Source organism: Polyodon spathula, chromosome 4 (genome assembly GCF_017654505.1).
Source record: "Polyodon spathula isolate WHYD16114869_AA chromosome 4, ASM1765450v1, whole genome shotgun sequence".
NCBI lineage: Eukaryota > Metazoa > Chordata > Actinopteri > Acipenseriformes > Polyodontidae > Polyodon > Polyodon spathula.
The window spans coordinates 30306859-30327224 of NC_054537.1; the positions used below are offsets into that span (position 1 = coordinate 30306859).

The following is a 20366-nucleotide window of genomic DNA, read 5'->3' on the forward strand; positions in this document are numbered from 1 at the left end:
AAGTACCGCACATTTCCATCAAATGATTTTTAAAAAATCTGGTTAATTGATCTGATGCGGTGGAGGTGGGGACTCGAGTATGGACCAAGGTTATGTGTTCATGGAAACGTGTAAGAAAGCAGGGACACGCCCACTCCAATCGGGTACATTATGCTGTTTATGGTCTTTCGCATCTTTTTTTTTTAATGTAGCATCATCTTTTACAGTCTTATACATCGTTTTAATGTAACAAAAAAAATTAGTATGCAAATATTTATACTATGCTATACATTGGGTCTTGTAAATCTGTTTACTTGTGCAACTTTGCGGTGACTTCTCATTTTATTTTCGTCGTGAATAGTTTTTTCATTTAAGAGAAATTGTTTGTCTGTTTCCAGTTTAAGTTTACAAAAACATAATGTATAAAAACTTTATCATTTGCTTTGCATTTTACTACAAATCTTATGACTATAGCCCCTGTAGCAATATCTCATAGCGTATCACTTTCTGACTTTACATTGGTCAAGTTTTGGTACACGTATCACATTCTGACGATGTAGCAACTTTCCCATATGCCGGAGATCTCTGAGACTCTACTAGGATATGTTCACCTCAGTATTTTCAATGGCAAGTAACTAGCTGATATTTGATCTCGCAATTGATTATTTTACGCATATACCATAGAAATTAAAATTGTAAGGGATACTGTATACAAATGTTAACATACATACTTCTAAATACTTTTAATTTATGAATGTAATAAAGTTATAATTCTATACCCTTACAAATGTTGGGAAGATACTTTTAGGGGAAAAAAACGTAAGCATTGCAGGCACATTTCTTTTTTGGCAGAATAAATAAGCTGCAGACAGTGTAAATGCCATCGACACTAGTAATATCACCAAACGTTTAAAACAAAGTCTTACACTCTTTTACGACCCCTAATTGCAGGTTAAAATTGCAGGTATTTGGTGAGTTAATCAGCTCTACCCACAGTGTATATTATTAGGAGCTGGAGGAAAAATCCCAGGAGAATGAAGAGTTAGTACCAAACTGTATTTATTGGGAGTAAATCACACACCCTGTTGTTGTTTCACATTCTTAAGTGATTTCAATGTGGGGTTTCACCATTTTTTACTGTTAATTGAAACAGATCCTCTGTGTGGTCTCAATACAAAGACATGCATTACTATCCCTTATTAATAGGGCAGTCCCAACTTGTTTGCCTGTAAATCTGAGCTTAGGTGAGCTAATCCTGCAATGATACTGGAGTACTCCACATTTATTATAGGCTGTACTAGGATTCAAGTCTACTCTATACCATTGTTGTGTGTACAGGACATGTTCGCAGCAGGGCCATTGAGACAAGTCATTTGAAGGCTCTATTTGAGCTGTGCATCACCTATGCAACGGTTAGCTGTCTTAAAATGTATTATATTTATAAACCTGATTTTTCCTCATTTCACAGTTTCAAATAATTGTTTGAAAAACTGTCTTGAAGTGTAAAATCTACTGTAAAGATCATTCAAGAGTGCAGATTAGCCTACCTTACATTCCCACACACTATGTACAGCAGCAAGGCTTTTACCCTGCCCCAGTTGTATTACAGTACAAAAAAAAAAAATGTTTTCAAGCTGGCAACAGATAACATCTGAATTTGGAGCAGGACCAAAAAAGCTAAGGTAAATAACAATAAAGGCAGAAAGAGAAGAGCACAAACATTCCAGAAATGTATAAGAGATGCAAGTTTTTACATGTTTTGCCATTCTTTAACAACCTCTATCATGTTTTGCAACTACATGATAGACAAACAAATTGGGTCCCTTGTGTTTGAAGATTGCATTTTCTTACTGTTTCTCCAAATTAAGAAAAGGCTGTTTAAAGTACATTGTTCTTTTTAATTAACTATGTCTCTTTACAAGCGCCTACCATTTTACTGGCTCAATAAACAAAGATCCTGGTTACACAGGTAACTAGACTTAACCATACACATGACACAGTTCTTCAGGTGTGGGAGATATTCTGCATTTACAAAACATAAGGGAAAATAATGGCGATGCACAGGGGGTGTTGTCCAGGTAAATTAATGCTATACACTATGCAGGCGCATAAGTTGAAACATGCAACAGAAAGGAAAATGTACATTGTTAATCTAATCAGCTCAATTCACCTTGGCAGCTTGCTGCTAATTTATAAAGACGCAGTTTAACTGATCTAGTCGTATTACAGATGTCTATGGCAGGAACTGGAACCGAAGGGCAGGTCTGACCTCATAATTAAAGCAGCTGAACACAGACCTATCAGAAAATACAATTAAAAAAATGAGTAATTGCAATACGAGCCTGTGGCAGGCTAGCGAGTGGATAGAGGCCCAGAGACAGACTGCAGTTCAAAAAATATATACTTTTATTATAAATAAACACAAAAATGAAAGTGCACAAGGGCAAAATAAAAAATCTTCAAACACAAATAGAAAGACAACAAAACTTACAAAAAAATAAGGTTTCCAGGCTGGGCAATGCCTTCACTGGAATCAAACTTCCAAAAATACAAACAACAAACCACCAACCTACTTCCTCAACTCCCTCCTCCCAAATGAGAAGCAGAGGCCTCCTTTTATGTCAGGTGGCTGGGTGCTTATTGATCGTTAATTAACCTAATCAACTAATCAACCCCAGCCACCTGAACATAATAAACCCAGGCAGGTAGGGGAAATTAACCCCATCCCTGCCAATTTAAAAAGGGCAGAGCTTTGCTCTGCCACAGAGCCATAAAAGGCAAGGAAAACGAAGTGAAGAAAACTTGAAGCTACTTTCTCTTTAACATTCAACCACAAATTATTCTATTATCAAAATGTAATATTCCCAGCTAAGCAGCCACACCCCTGTGGAGGGTTACTAATATTTCTGAGGGAGGGCTGTGGGTGTTGCCTCACCTATTCTTTCCAGGATTACATTCCTCATTGAAACCTCATGAATAGTCTTTTTTTTCTGTTCTCATTAGCTCACTAGACAGCGCCACACATTCACTGTGGTAAGGAATCAAACTGTTGACTAAGATCCAGAAGTATGGGAAAGCAATCCCATGAGGTTTTTTTTACTCTAATGGAAAGAGTATGTGATGCAACGAGCATTTCAAAATGTTATTTCATTGTTGTTATCCAGTACTCGCCACATAGGAATCATGAATATACAGTGCTCCCTTGATATTTCATGATACAGTAATTGTCAATTTTATTTAATGACAGTGAATTGTGAATGTGCTATGGTTTGTATAAGGGCCTTGTGACAGAGTGACCGATGGTCATGCAGGCAAAACAGGAGTCACACACAACAATAGCCATTAAGCGCCAGGTGGCACTTTTTTTATTTACCAATAACAAAAGAAAATAAACAAAATACAAAAGTAACCTTATATCAGGTCCAAACAGTCTTTGAGGCAAAGCCTGCTGAGGATAGCAGTTGCTGTTCTCTACCTTTGAGTTCCTGCCCCTAATTGACTTGTGCTTGTGCATTTTATACACGTGGCTGGGTTAGGTTGCCAGTTGACTTTCCAATCTAAGCTGACCACATTCGACACATGTTTTTTTGTCACCCTCCAATTAGTTCAGGTCTTCCATTGAAATACAAACATCTTCACATGTTTTGTTGTGAATTAACAGCAATACATTCTTCAGGGATGGATATTATGTACAATTTTACATGGGGGAAGTGTACTTATTTTGTACAAATAAGGAGAGAAGAGCCTGGCACAGGCTTTCCCCAGCCAATATCATCACAACAAGTGACAGGAACCACTCACTCTGACACAGGCCTTCACTTTATCAGTTTTCAGTATTTTAGTTATTTATTTTGGTGTGAAGAGAGAGCGATGAACCTTTAATCCTGTCAACAGGATTACTTTTTTTTAATTAAGCAAATATTGTATTTATACAGACAGATTCTCAAAACTTTTAGTAAGTACTGTTGCTTACAGTCTCACTGGATTTTCCCCTGTCCTTCCTTTCTGGGATGTTTGCTATCATTCAAGTCTGTGTTTAGGCGCTTTCAAGAGTCCAGGAGCTGCTATTCAGTTTCCTGTATTTTCTCTTTGTACCTGCCATTTATACACCTAACAAAATGTCAGATCAAGCAAAGTTTTTTCTTGATAGGACTTCCTGCCGGGAACATTTTTTTTCGGGTAATCATTTCTTAATAACTTTCACTGAGTGCTTTTTACTCATTGAACTTGAACACTTAAATTATATGTGAACTCTCATTGAATCCTATACAGTTACCACGAGAATTGATTTTTTTCTGTATCTGTTTTTTATAAATGAAATACAGTTTGGTGTTTTTTAAACTGTTCTAGACTGCAATTGCCTCTTGAATTAGGCCTGATGTTTCAATTATTTTCAGTGTGAAGTAGCCTGATGTCTCCTTGCAATGCACAAACTGCTACCAGTGACCTGGAGCTGTTCAAGAGAAAAATGTTTTTCACTGTTTTATGTTTTTTGCTTATTATGTTTCCTATAAAAAAAAAAAAAAAAAAAAAAAAAATAAAACAAAACTACAACCCCATGGTGTATAAGGTAAATCAGGAAACCCAGTTTTGCACCCTGGCTGTGCGAAGTTGCTGGTCATCACTGCAGATTCCACAGGGAGAGCTGTATTGGCTCTGATGCTCCCACATGTTATGGAGGAAAACTCGCCAGGAGTCACCTCGCCAAGGGGGAGCACTTGGATGTGAATAGGCAATTGGCTTGGTGGAGGGATCAAAGGACTGCCTGACCTTGGTGACCTTAACTGAGGAGAAAAACAGTAGGAAAATAATTAGGTAATAATAAAACAAAAACACTGGTATTCTTGTCATTTCTCAGGTAGGCTGCTCAACAGAAGATAGTTGTTTGCTTTTGTGTAGGCTTAATATAGTTAGAGTTTACGATTAGGAACAAAAAAAAAACACAACAGAAGCAAGAAAAAAAAAATAGAGGTCACATTTCACTACTCTAGTGGAAGTCTGAGTTGGCCCACAAAGGGTTAAAATGAGTCCCATGATTATATTTAAAAGGGTACTTTATATAACCTCACTAACCTGGGAGAGACGAGCACTCACGTCCTGCAAAATGTGTGCTGTCAGCCATCCAATTTTATCGCCCATCCAGCCACAGGGGTCACTAATGCGCTAGCCAAGGATTCCCCAGCCAACCTAACCCTCCCTGCCTGAGCAGCCCTTGGCCAATTTTTTGCTGCCCACTGGGAGCAACGGTTGGCAGTGACATGTGGAGTGGCTTTAATGGATGCACCACTTGGGAGCTCCAGTTTTAAGCTAATTTCCCTCACAAATCCCCTTTACTGTGTGTTGAACATGGATGTCTTGCAATGCAACTTCCAGCAGGTGGTAGTATAGGAAACAGTCAGATAGATTGGTCTGTCTTCAGGGGTGCAGACTTGCAGTGAACAAACGCGCCCTGCCTACGCGGAGCCGCGCCTTGCGTGGCAGCTCTTTTGACACAGTGCCGCACCTCGCGAGCAAAACACGTGGTCGAGTACGCGCACGCAGAGTTTTTTTTTGTGGGGGGGGGGGGGGGGGGGGGCTATCTGAACCGGTTCCAAAGAGAGCGGGAGAGAGAAGAATTTTAAACTTACGGTGAGATACATTATGTGTATTTACTGTAATGATTTTAAAGGAGGCGTTAAGCAAGGAGATCTGACAGGGTGTCATCGTCCAACGTGTCTGCGGGGGCGCTTGATCTAGGGGTGCGGTAGCGCCTTCAGGCTTTGCATGGCTTCCCTAATATATACTGGGGTTACAGTTTTGTTCAATGGCTTTCGCACCCCCACTCTGAAAATTGTTACAGTGCCACTGCGTGTCTGGTGACGTGGTAGTTGTGGTGTGAAAATTTGGATTGAGCATCTGCAGTACAGTCTGTGGGGAAACAAAAAGCGACTAGCAAAAGTAAAAGGGATGCGCAAAGGAAAGTGGACGTAAGTGCGGTAACTAAACTTTATCATGTAGAAATGATTTGTACAATTTGTGCTTTGCGTATTTTATTTTGCTGATATTACTGTATAGGTTTGGAATGTGATTTATGATGACTGCCCAGGTGTCCAATTTAAGTACAAGAAACAGGAAACCAGTTAATCTAAGCTTTTACAAACACGTTTCCTTTCTTCCTAGCCATTTTATCAAACCGTCATACGTTTTCGGGTTTTATTCATGTTACTTCTAGTTATTGTAGGTTGTCTGAGGATGTTTTTAGTTGATTCATAATACTGGCAATTAATTATGATTCATCGTTAACTTGTATATTGGGAAATGTAGTACATTGCCGTCCTTCCTCTCTTGCAGTCGGTGAAGATGAGAATGCATTGATGTAAAATTCCTGGGGACCAAGAGCAACTTGTAGTTTCGGAAAAAAATGTTTTGTGCACTATTCGTCTAAAAAACGATTTTCTGTGCTTCCAAGGCTTACCATATCAAGAAATGTTAGATGGTGTGTTACATGTGTACTGAATTAACACTATTCTAATCCTATTTTACTGTGTACAGTCATGTGACAGCATTGCCCACCTATGCTAATATTATTAGTACTAAAACAACAGCAGACCACTCATGCGCGTGCACTCAAACTGGTTTTAGTCTTTCTTGACTTAAAAGCGGAGTCAGTTCCTAGTTGTGTATCGCACACTACTGTTGTCCATATATTCAGGGAACCACTTTCCAGCTGTGATGAAACCTTTTAAGGACATTTTTCGTATGTTTGTAAATACAAAAATACGAAATATTTGGTAGAACCGGGCCGTATATGGAGGCACGTCTGTCTGCCCCTATAACAGAACCGCTTATTTAAATGCAGTAAAACTTATTTTCGACATTACATCTGGGGATACTGCTTTTATGTACTTCGTTGTCACTCATAAATTGAATTACCGAATTTAATAACATAGTCTTGACTGTAATTACTACATGGGGTTATTCTCCTGCTGTTTACATCGTCGTTGGACATTCTCAGCACAGGCTGGTTTATTTTGCTTTTATGTTTTGCTATCAACAAATAAATGGTTAGCACTCCTATTCCAAAATAAATACTGTAGACAGATCTGGATTACCGTTCAAAAGCCTTTCACTCAAGCAGTTATTACTGTAGGAGTGCTGTTAAAATCGGAAAGACAAGCCTGCTGACTTTTTTTTTCTGTGTTGAAGCTCACTCTTTTGTGTTTCAGAGCTGTCAGGTAGAGACTTACACACCACTGGATCTCTAATGATCTTAACAGCTTTTTCACTAACTTGAATCTTTATGTTTTAGCCTAATCTCTGTTCACATAACTATATAGATAAGACCGGATGAAGTCATGGCTTTCTTATCTTAGAGGTTTTTACATCGTTTTACAAGCAGTTACATAAAATTGCTGCTTTTGTGTTATATGTATACTGTTATTCTTTTTTTCTGCTGTGTACTGTACGGTGCTTTGCAATACTTTGGTATAAAAAGTGCTAAATAAATGGCTCTTTGAGCTAATATATATGTATGTATATATATATATGTGTGTGTGTGACAGCTGGCATGACAAGCAAAGCAGTAAAATGGCATGGATTAGTCATTTAGCAGACACTTTTATCCAGAGTGACTTACAGAGACTAGTGGGTGAACTGTCTTTCATCAACAACTGCCGCAGAGTCACTTACAATAGAACCTCGCTTTTATGTCTCATCCAAAGGACAGCTGAGGGCCCTATTTTCCACTGATCTGTACGATAAGGCACAATTTATTTAAATTAGTAAGGTTAAAGTCTGGTGCTATAGCATCACTATCTTTAATTCCAACTGTTTTATAATTTTTATATTGCATTAAACTGGCATAAATAACTTACGTGAAGTAGTGTATACAACGCAACTCAATAAAGGTGATTGGATTGATCGTATTCGAACAAGTGAACCCTTTTCAACTTGAGTCCTTAACAATTAAACAAATGATAAACAAGGCTTTAAATCCGTTTCATTTTCTTACCTCTTACAGTATGTACAGTATATTACTAGCAGCTAGTCTGGTGTTGAAGGCTGTGCAATTCTGTTCATTTTTGCAGAACTTCACCAGAGTGATAAATCGGTCTTCTGAATCTCTTTATTTAAAATGTTGTCATGGGCATAGTGTCAAGACTCAAATGGGCAATCCAGTGGCTTGTAAAACTGCCACCCAGGTTGATATATAACTCATTGTGTTGGTTTTGATTTGGTTACTGCCAATTTTGGTATAAAGTTGATCCAGAGAAGTTACTAGAACTTTATTGCAGCGGATGACTGCATTTTAAAGTTGGTCCCTCGAGGGAGATTGCATGCAGACATGGGAGGTTTATTTGGTGCACTGGTGCTTTATCGGATTGGAAAAAAAAAAAAAAAAAAAAAAAAAAAAGCACATAGGCCTATTTTAAGATAAGCATCTTGGAATGCAGTAAACAAAATACAATCTAGTCTGAAAATATAATCACTAGATTGGAAAGTTTAAGTTGAGGTTGACTACTTGAGAAGCATTAAAAAAAACTGATTAATTGCTTCATCTGTTTACCTGATCATGTCCAATACAGTTTGTCTGGTTGCAACATTTTTTTTTAGTGTTCTACAGTATGGAGACGACTACTTTTTGGCTTCCATTTCAGATGTTTTGAAACCTGTTATTCACTAAGTATGAGCCGAATATGAAAGGAATGCTCTTAATTTCATCAGTAGAATGTTACAAAGGACCCCTTCAATAGGAGAATTTAGCATTTGAAATGGAATTCTAACCTTGAGCAAAAAAAGCCCTAATACTGTGCACTGCTCAAAATGTTCTACAGTAAACCGATTTTTTTCGATATGAAGAATACAATTATTTAACACTTATGTTGAGTCATAGTGGCTCATCTGATACAAGCACAGGCGTGTGTTATGCAGGGTGAGTCATACAGTCAGGGGAGCGCTGGTTCGCGTCCCGCCTGTGTGAAATTTCTGGTCTTCGCTGGGGATGCTGAAGGGAGTGTTGTATTAGCTCTGGTGCTCCCTTGGGTTAGGGTGGAAAAACAGGGACTGTTTAGCCTGATCGGGATACAGCGAACCCTGCTGGCCAGGCACCTAGTGAGCTCAGGCAGACACCTGCAGGGTTGGCCTTTGTCCTCCACAGGCCGGTAGCTTGCTGACATCCACTCTCGAGTTCCTGAGTGTAATGTAATTGGACATTACAAATTTAGGAGAGAATGAATTGTGCATGTATGTTTAGTGATGTTTTAAATAATAAAAAGAAAAACTAGCAGTAACTCAAGAAGGTGGGTTGTGAGGAACAATGAGTAATCTAATGCAATTTTAAGAACTTGACATATGTAGAAATGGGTTTATAAATAACATTTAAAACAGGAGTTTAAAAAAAATAAAATCCAGAAGACCATACTGTGTACAATTAGCTATGAACATGCGCAGTTGCTGTCAAAATGTCTCTAGGATATGCAGTTTGGAGATTCCCTACTGTTTTCACATATTAACACAGCTCTGGGTCACTGGATCATTTGTAAAGCTTGGAGTACAGAGGAAACAATTTTGACATTTGGCATGCAGTAGCAAAGTTTTGACATTTTGAAATGCTATGAAGAGAGCCCTGTGCAATGTGCATTCATTAAACTTTTTTTTTTGTTGTTAAAGTTTGTATGTACAGTTTTGGGCAGGCGAAGCAAAGTAAGGAGTGTTGGAATTTGCAACAGGCACTTCCAGTCAGACCACATCTGTAATCTGGGTTGAGGGAATGTCACTCACAGTCTCAAATTACACTGTTTATAATAACAAATTTTTTTTTTTTGTTCCTGGGTAGTAAGTGTTATTTCCTAATTGCTTATGCCTCAAAAGTATAGAAAATGGCTATTATTCCCCACAAACTTTGCTTTTGTGACCAGGACAGTGATATTTCAAAATATCACTATTTCCAATGGGAAAATGGGCAAATGTGCGTCTTTTCGTTCACATAAAGTCAGAAAAAAACAACATATGAATCCAAATTAACATGTATTTATACTAAAGTAATACAAAGATGACTAAAAAAAAGATTTAGAAGTGAGTAGTTTTTCGAGATTTACAATTATACTGTATTTACAGTATAAAAGACACTACGAAAAGACACACATTTGCCCGTTTTCCCATTGGAAATAGTGATATTTTGAAATATCACTGTCCTGGTCACAAAAGCAAAGTCTGTGGGGAATAATAGCCATTTTCTATACTTTTGAGGCATAAGCAATTGGGAAATAACACTTACTACCCAGGAACAAAAATTGTGTTACATAGCGTTATCACTTTAAAGGAACACACAGCTGGTTCTACATACTGTAACATACGTTGAAAGGTGGCATGATTTTTTTTTTCCACAATTGAGGACTGAGATAGTAAGCGAATGTATAGGGATTGCATTTTTTTGTTGAGCTCGTGGGGTGGGGGGGGTCGGGTTTTATTATTATTTGACAACTTTGGTTATTTTCAGTTATTACAAATACGACACTCACACGCTAATAAATTGCATATACGTTTTACTAATACATATACAAACGTTAACTTACTGCGTTGAAGTGAGTATGTTCACATTTAGGATTCAGGCAATTTAGAACTCTGGATGCATTTTGAATCTGAGAATTGTGAAGTATTTAATTTTACGCCCATTACCGCCCGTGTACCTACACACAGTAATGTTGGGGTTCAGATGTGGTGAAGACATAACTCTCTTATATGATTAACTGAGCTGGATGCAGACAGAGTCCAATGTTACAGTTGTATTGCTGCAACTCACACATTGTTCACATTGTACAACTCCTCAGCTCAGCTCGCTTCCTGGTTTGTCAATAAATCTTATTGAATAAAAGACCCTTCAATAACTTTATACAAACAATTAGAATGCAAACACTAATACCCCTTTTACACTGGCACACCCTACCCATGAGGGCCTGGTACCCTGACGGGCGATATACCCGACCCATACCGTGAAACTTAATTAACATATGTGAATTTGGCTCAGAACAGAAGCATGCCGTGGGTGTGGTTATTGACTTTCGTCATGATGCATCTTGACTGTTGCATCTGTAACCTTATTGCTTTTGCCTTTCATTTTATATGTTTAAGTTTCTCTTTTCAATGTATACGGTAAACAATGGTAAAACTAAAGTGTTATGGATTTGTACTATGTGTTTTTTTTTTGTTTTTTTTTTTTGTTTTGGTGATTTCACTAAATGTGAATCTCCTTACATTAACAGTTTGTAATTATTTGATGAGCAAGTCAATGTTTTGATTTAACTTGGGCCCTTCTGTTAAGTATTAAACAGAAGAAACCCCTGAAAACTAAGGACCATCTTTGTATAGAGCTATAATAATCAACATATTCAAGCATGACTTCATGGTTATTTTTTATTATCATAATATACAATTTCTGGGCTAGAAAGTTCGTACTGTTTGCAAATGTTTGAACCACAAAGCATGAGGGGAGAAAAATAAACATTACACCTTCTCTCAATACGGCAAAGCAAGCTTAACGCTAACAGGAGAGTCTAACCAATTCACTTATTAGCCTTTTAACAGTAAATAATTTTTATTTATTAATTGTAATACTGATGTTGTTTTTTTTGATTATTGTGCACATTATTAATTTTGTAAATATAAATGTTAACCTAACCTTAAAATAATGGCTGGTCCTGAATTTATTGATCCTAAACAATGACAAAAATAATCTTACAACACTAGGTTTTTTGTTGTTTTTTTTCCCCAGCTAAGTTTTTTTAAATTTTTTTCAGCCCACTCAGGTCCCTAATGTCATTAATGCAATCAATATGTAAAATAACAACCCCTGTTGTGTTTGTTGTTCTTTATTCACATGTTGCTTTCTACTTTGTCCTGTATTTGTATTGTAATTTCTGCATAAATAAAAACACTCACTCGAACGAAATTGCTAATTGGTCAGTAGCAGTGCATACTGACCGTCTTATGAAAGACGTTTTCTTTATGTAGAAATAGTAGTGAATGGTTGGCATTATTAAATATATTGCCGAAACCCAGGTTTATTGTTTTAAAAAAGTAAACGCATTTTCTAAATAGGTCATCAGGTGTTTTTTTTTTCGGTTATTGACGATTTAAAACCAAAAACTTCAGTACTTTAGATTCTCAAATATCTCTTCGGTTGACACACCTTTTGTTTGACTAGGAAACTGGAAATGTTGGTTGGGTAATAGTTTTGGCAGCTGTAGCTGTTTTTTTTAAAGCACTACCCTGTATACTGTGGTTGTATATTAAAAATATGACTTATTATGTTCCTTCTAAGGCTTTGATTTAGTTAGCCTCTGTGGCTAAAGCTAGTTAACATTTTGTAGCCACACTGGAAAAACTTAAGCCACTTAACAGTACTGTAAACAAGTTAAACATACTTTTTTACAAGACAAAAAGATATGTATGTATTTTATTTGAAAACATGTAGATATTTAAATGCCAGACCCTACCCTTTACAATACGCATAAACAGTATATTTAAAGTGCACTATAACTCTGATTCCCATTTAATAAATGCCAAACTTAGTCATTACAGATTTCCTAAATTCTGAATAGGTTTGCAGAGATATTCATGTACTGCATAACGATTTTGATAATTTGTCTGTACAATTTTTTATTTTATATTTTTTAAATGTCAAAAAAAAAATTCCATTTGGATGCCATATTTTTTTTAATTATTTTTTACAAGCAGTGCCAACCGCTGACTGTTTCTAATTAGACCCTGTGTCCTCCAACAAACACAACGTTTGTGGCATAGATTTTACAGGAACAAGTTAAAGGACATTCATCGGGCGAAATTAAATCAAACTAAACAGTCTGTATTGATTCATCTAGCAGCACGTGTTAAAAGTAATCGTGCTGGCAAGTCTTGCACATGCACATTTTTCAAAGCTTTCGCCACCGTGGCCACTTCGTGAAAAATAGTTGAGCCACAAGAGAAAACATTTCGCTTGTAGCGACGTGGCGAGCGGCTAGCGTGAATGTAGTATTGGTGAATTTTCAACTGTGCTACAGGGATGGAAATAAGACTCCCATTGCTTAGCAGTTTCACCGATTCCAGATTGTACGTCAAGCTTGGTTAGACACAGTGTATAACTAACCAGCTCAGGTGTGTCTCATTAAACCCACAGTAAAACTAGGAATGGATCAAAAACACTATGCAGGGGCTCCAGAGTGGTGCATGCAGTGAAGGTGCTCCACGTGGAGTGCAGGATGCACCCTATAGCCTGGAGATTGCAGGTTCGAATCCAGAGTATGTCATTGACGACAATGACTTGGGGTGCCCAGGGCGGCACACAATTGGCCGATGGCCAACCGGGTAGGGATGGCTTAGGTCAGCAGGGCAAAAATGATGGCTTGGCACGATCATGTTTCGGAGGATGCGTGTTTCAGCCTCTGTTTCCAGAGTCGCCGGGGGGTTGCAGCGGTGAACCTGGTATTAATAATAACACAACTGGCGATTCCAAATTGGGGAGAAAACTGGGGTAAAAATCATCAGCAATGACTATTAAAAAAAAAAAAAAAAAAAACACTATGCAAAGGGAGTCTTATTTCCATCCCTGTTCTGTGCACTTAACTTTAGCGTCTGTCCTGGTCGTTTTACCTTGAGACACACAGACATCCTCCCGCCTTGAAGCCGCCTTGCCAGTAAGCATATATTAGGCCTAACTAATCACCAAAAATATGACAGTATTCAGAAATTGTTATTAAACATCAAATGCAGTGTTTCTTTTTTAACTTCAGAATTGTTCAGTATGTTATATGCATGACATCTGTAAATGTGATAAGATGTACTGAAATCTGTATCTGTGATTTAGTAGATTTCTTATTCATGATTTTTAATCACGAGATTACAGGACAGTCACGAGTGGGATCCTTGCTGTACAGTGCAGCAGTGAGTCATTTGAAGAAATGCAGTGTTGTCAATATTAACTAAAACCGAATGGCAAATTATGTCTGGAAATTGAAAAAATTGTGACTTAAGTGCCTTGTTTTCCATTGTTGTATGTACTTTGGTATATTGTGTAGGTGTGGAGGAACGGGTTGTGGGGGTTCTTCTTTTTCATTACAGTTTACAGTTTCTGGAACAGATTCCCAGCCTCACCTTTTCATGATCAGGCCACCCACATTAGTCTTCAGTTCTTTGTAGAAATTGTGTGCAACTCGCTTTAAGCCATTCTCATCATAATGTCTAAGCTAGTCTCAGAAAATATGTATGTCTAGTAATCTAGTGTTTATTTTTTTTTTTTTTTTTTTTTTTTACATGAAATATCCAGTGAGATCCAATAGCAGTAACTACTACTCAGATTAACGTGAGCCTACATGGCTATACAAACCAGACCTTTTTAGTGATTTCACAGCTCAACTCTTAGGTTGGGATGCACCAGTCTGTAGCATTCCCATACCCTGAGCCAGCTCCTCTAGAGTTCAATGTTGGCTTTGACGTTGTGCCATGTCAAAACAAACCTTTGACCTGAATGAACATTCCAGTGTAAAATCTCTTATGATCAATCCGCTTCAAATCACCCACACCTGGTGCCTGCAGGCTTAGAGGCTTATGGAGATGTTCCTCATTAACATGATCAAGATTTGAGTTTGGGAAGTATATCGCAGGAAAATAGATGGTAAAATTTGTGGTGTCACAACTGGACGTGAAATGACCATCCACTTGATCGATCGTCCGATGAACGTTGCCCTATGTCATAATGGCTTTTTTGATTAGCCACTATACAATATTTGATATTTGTTTCATTTCATCTAAGGTAGTGTAACCACACATACATTATAAAACTTAACCAGTGTTATTGAGTGAAAACACAATGTACTCTAATCATGCTGAGCCTTTTTGGCTGTGAACTAAATCTAAATTGAATAAATATAACAAATCACTGCAATAAAAAGCCTGTTGTACTGTAAATGAACTACTTCAATACGAGTGGAATTGTTCTTGAAAAACTACTTGGCAGTTCTTTTCTTCTCAAGCTTTGGGTTGGTACACTTTTTAGTGGCTAATGTTTACTAAATGCTTGTATTTAAGGTGTTTTCTTGAATTATTTTATGTTACGTGTACAGTGCCAGTAATATTGCCTGCGACTAAGTGCCATACAGGCTTCAACAACTGATATACAGCATGATGCTGAATTGATGCCTGCTATTTTGATCTCATTCTTTTATGCAACTGTTTTGTGCCCCCTGTACCTTTAGTTGTAATACATGAAACAGTGAGCAGGGGATTTTAAGGCAGTATTTTAAAATGTGGGGAGCAAATACAGTAGTCTGTACTGCAGCACACTGTAAATGCAAGGTAGCCTATGTGTTAGGGAATTTTAATAAATACTTGAACTTTCATTCCAAAGCGTCTTAATGTACAGTCTGCTACAGTATTTACAATAATGCATTAAATGATTAATTAATTTTAGTAAAAATGGTATTGAAGCAAAATGCTATAACGTGACGCAGGTTTCTAGTTCAGAAGAGCACTGCCTCCCTTTACACCCCACCACCCTTTCCTTTGCACCAATCAGTGCTCGCTGTCTGTCCCATTCCCCTGAATTCCCTACCACGGTTGGCAGGGTCGGCGCTGGTGCAAAGTTGCACCCAATATCTAGCATATTGCAAGCCCAGATAAACACGCAGCCAGAGTTCCAGCGGCTGGCAAAGTGCACCTCCGGCCCGTTACAGTATACTGCAGATCTATTGAACAATACAAACAAAATATTTTATGTCTATTATATGTTTGGGGGTTTGGGGGAACAGTTTTGTTAATCTATGTTTTGTTCCCTCACTAGTTAGGTGTATACAGATTTTTTAATCAATCTATCAAGTCTTTCACAAGTAAAACAAGTCACAGGCTTTCAAAGGCACAAACATTGAAACACGTATTAAAATAGTATGTGCATTGCCATGTGACAAGATTTAACAAATGCCACAAAATACCCTTAATTGGTTTAATAGTGAGCAACAGCCTAATGAACAGCAGGAGTCTGTGCAATTAAATTACCACTTTGTTTCTTTTTTCAATCAGACTTTATCTAGGCTGAATTTAGTAGACAAGCTTTCAACTAAGTTTCAAATTTAGTAGGTCATGCTACAGTTCTGTATGTTTTTACTGCTGTGCTGGTGAAGATGGACTGGTGTCAACCTGTAATTTGGGTTGAAAAGGGGTCCTGTCACCCACTCTCTTTAGTGTGATTATCCTATAATGTCATTGTCAGTAATGAAAACAATTATTTTGCTGTACTGGATGCTACTGAGGGTGCATTATGACGTAGGAAATTTTCCCAGGTTCACAAAACCTGGGACTATTTATAGCCCTCTCTTCTTACAACACACACACACACACACACACACACACACACACACACACACACACACACACACACACACACAGTGTGAAATAGTTTACTTCTCACTGTCTCACTAACCCTCAAGACTACCTCATCATATGCACAGATGGCATGAAGTTGCTAAAGTGTGTTCCTAATGTACTATGGTACATTGAATATTTTTTGGGGAGAAAACAAAATCATCTTGAAAACCAGAATTTCAGGTAAGAAAATGACATTATGAAAGTTTGTTTATGATTTTCTTTTTTAAGTATGTCAGTGCAGCTGAAAATGGCATTGCTTCATATGGTTTAGGGCAGGGGTCAGCAACTTTTCAAATGCGACGTGCCAGATCTTATTTTTTCCAACTAATTAGAGGGTAGACGTGCCTATATATACGCAGTGCCTATAGAAAGTCTACACCCTCCCTTGAACTTTTTTCACATTATGTTGTGTCAGTGCCTCAGAGTTTCATGCATTTAAATGAGAATTTTTTTCCCATTTACCTACACACCATACTCCACACTGTTAAGGGGGAAAAAAGTTTTTATTGAGAAAAAAATTATATATTAAAAATACAAAACTGAAAGATCATAATTGGATAATTCTCCACCCCCCTGAGTTAATACTTGGTGGAAGCACCAAGTGAGTCTGTTGGGATAGGTCTCTACCAACGTTGCACACCTAGATTTGGCAGTATTTGACCATTCTTCTTTACAAAACTGTTCAAGCTCTGTCAAGTTCCTTGGAGAGCGTTGATGGACAGCAATCTTCAAGTCATGCCACAAATTTTTGATTGGATTTCGGTCGGGACTGTGACTGGGCCACTCAAGGACATCTTCCTTTTTGTTTTTTAGCAGTGTAGCTTTGCCTGTGTGCTTTGGGTCGTTGTCATGCTGAAAGGTGAACTTCCGTCCCAGTTTTAGCTTTCTTGCAGAGGGCAGCAGGTTTTCCTCAAGGATTTCTCTTTACTTTGCTCCATTCATTTTCCCTTCTATCCTGACAAGTGCCCCAGTCCCTGCCGATGAGAAACATCCCCATAACATGATGCTGCCACCACCATGCTTCACAGTAGGCATAGTGTTCTTTGGGTGATGCACTCTGTTGGGTTTGCGCCAAACATAACACTTTGCATTTAGGCCAAAAAGTACCGTTTTAGTTTTGTCAGACCACAAAACTTTTTGCCACATGGCTACAGAATCTCCTGAGTGTTTTTTTGCATACTTCTAATGGGATTCAAGGTGGACTTTCTTGAGTAATGGCTTCCTTCTTGCCTCCCTACCATACAGGCCAGATTTGTGGAGTGCTTGGGATATTGGTGTCACATGCACACTTTGACCAGTCTTGGCCATAAAAGCCTGTAGCTCTTGCAAAGTTGCCATTGGCCTCTTGGTAGCCTCTGATCAGTCTCCTTCTTGCTCGGTCATCCAGTTTGGAGGAACGGCCTGATCTAGGCAGGGTCTTGGTGGTGCCATACACCTTCGACTTCTTAATAATCGTCTTGACCATGCTCCAAGGCATATTCAAGGCCTTTGATATTTTTTTTATACCCATCCCCTTATCTGTGCCTTTCAAGAACTTTGTCCTGGAGTTCTTTTGAAAGCGCCTTGGTGCTCGTGGTCATTTTAAAAGTGGATTTACAGTTAAACAAAATGAAACCACTGATGCTGGCGAGTAAATGGATCCTGAAATGAATATTATGTTAATTTAAGGTTGGGCTAAGGAAAGGTCACGTGTGTGTGACGAATCATTACCATTTTGCTTTAAAATTTTCCGTTGTGTTGTATCAATTATGGCAGTTCTGACAGCATCTGTGAAGGTGCCAGCACCCAGAATGAAAGGAAAGTTTGCTTCCAAATGTTTTTTAAACCTCATTCCATTTAGAAAAACTACCTCGATCACACATGTACCAACAGAGGAAGTAGAATTCATCACGACAAGCGATCATATTCCGTATATGCAAAAAAAAAAAAAAAAAAAAAACCCACTCTACAGCAAGCAATTTTCAGGAATTCTGCTACAATGTCAACACAAAATGTGCTGCATGTCAAAAATGATGGACTGAGTGGGCTAACACTGCTTCTAAAACACAGAGTAACTATGAGGCACTCAGATATAGAGAACATTTTTTAATTCCTAAAAACTGATGTCTTGTAGGAAATCCGTGTACGGACTGACCCTTATGAGTGCTTTTTACAGCATATAATTCATTTATATTTTAATATTTTCCCAGAAGTGATGTTCACAACATTAACTTCTGGAAACATGCTGTACAGTCTATAGTTAGTATTACTGCAATTACAATCGATTTTTCTGTATTCTAAATTTATCAGTTGTTCTGAGTTAGCTTGCCCCAGAAAGACAATTTTAATATATATCTTTATTTTTATACCACCATCACAAAGCACTTCACAGTCACACAGTAAGTGGCAGAGGTGTGATTTGAACTGTGTGATTTGAACTGGTGACCTTCTGGACAAGCCCTGGACTTTAACCACCAGACCACACTGCCTCCTATAAAATAGATGTTCCCATACCGAGTAGAACCCGGGCCGCCTGAGTGAGTGAGAACCAGAAATCCTAACTGCTAGACCATATGGAAACTTAAGGACAAGTTATATATCGTTATCCTTTTACAGTAAATTTAAATGGATATTTTTTTAAAATTATTTAATTAATTAATTTATTTTTTTTGCACATGTGATGTTGCTGTAGTACTCTAGGTGGAGTGTGAGTCCTGTAGTTCATTCAAATGTAAGCATATGTAAACACTGGGAAACAAATTAGTTCTGACTTGAATATTTGATTCATATCATTATTCATTTTCTCACAACTTTGATAACACCGTGTAACAATTTTTTTTTTTTTTTTGTTCCTGGGTAGTAAGTGTTATTTCCTAATTGCTTATGCCTCAAAAGTATAGAAAATGGCTATTATTCCCCACAAACTTGCTATTTCAAAATATCACTATTTCCAGTGGGAAAACGGGCAAATGTGTGTCTTCGTTCACATAAAGTCAGAAAAAAACAACATATGAATCCAAATTAACATGTATTAAATACTAAAGTAATACAAAAATGACTACAAAAGATTTAGAAGTGAGTAGTTTTTCGAGATTTACGATTATACTGTAAATAGAAAGCCTAAAAGTAAATTAACCAAATTAGTGAACAATCAAAGAGTAAAAAACAAAGGAAGCATTGTGTGCTCCAGGGGTGAGCTGAAATGTAGGTTTAAGGTAATTTCTCTTTAGCACAAGTCTCAAGTAGCATCTTTAGCCACAATCCTTGACTGATGTACTGTAAAGTTGAAGGAATAATAAAAAAAAAAAACTGTGCTGTGAAAAACAAAATAACATTGTAAGCAGCACAATGGAAACACCAAGCAGGCTTGCAGAACACTGGATCTCAGTGCTAATTTGTCTTGTTTGCTGTTAACGAAATCCCGCTATAGTGGTACTCTAAAATCATGCTGGGGCAACAAAAAAGATCTGGAACCATGCTCAGCCACAGCCCCCAATAAAGCGAGCCGATGAAGAGGATCAATGCCTTGGCAAGACTTCAGGAACTCATTCCAGCACAAGAATGTTTGCACTGAATCGGTTCCTGTTGACCTTTAAGTAAACTAAGCTGTTTCCTTAACAAATTTGATGACAAAGCCATTTATAAATTAGGTTATTAAGGACAAATCAGCGTAGGGAGCTGAGATTATTCAAGCACATTATAAATGTAATTATTAATGTTTTATAAGGTTTACTAATAAACATTTTGTTAACCCTCATTTATAAATGGCTTTATAGATATTTATAGCTTGCTATTTCACATTTATGTAGCATCTATTACTCGCTAATAAATAGTTAATAAAGTGTTTATAAGCAGGTCTTATAAAGCATTAACAATGACACTAATAAGTGCTTTCTAAATATTTACACCCCGTTTGTTCATAGTGTATATATTATGTATTCATCATCTATAAAGGGCTAACAAAATGTTTACTATTGGACCTTATTATAACGTGCTACTGTTTTAGGTTGCTGACT

General features: G+C 37.6%; 1 protein-coding gene across 4 annotated transcripts in view; it reads left to right on the forward strand.

The window, feature by feature from the left end:
* Nucleotides 1-5547: 5547 nt before the first annotated feature.
* Nucleotides 5548-20366, forward strand: part of LOC121314397 (anion exchange protein 2-like) — an 88752-nt gene continuing 73933 nt past the window's right edge. For 2 of the 4 annotated variants that reach the window (XM_041247604.1, XM_041247611.1), the window contains exon 1: nt 5661-5945. The gene's annotated coding sequence lies outside the window, so the exon portion shown is untranslated. Of the gene's footprint in view, nt 5608-5660; nt 5946-20366 lie in introns of those variants that run through there. The other 2 variants (XM_041247606.1, XM_041247612.1) reach the window with 2 other exon arrangements.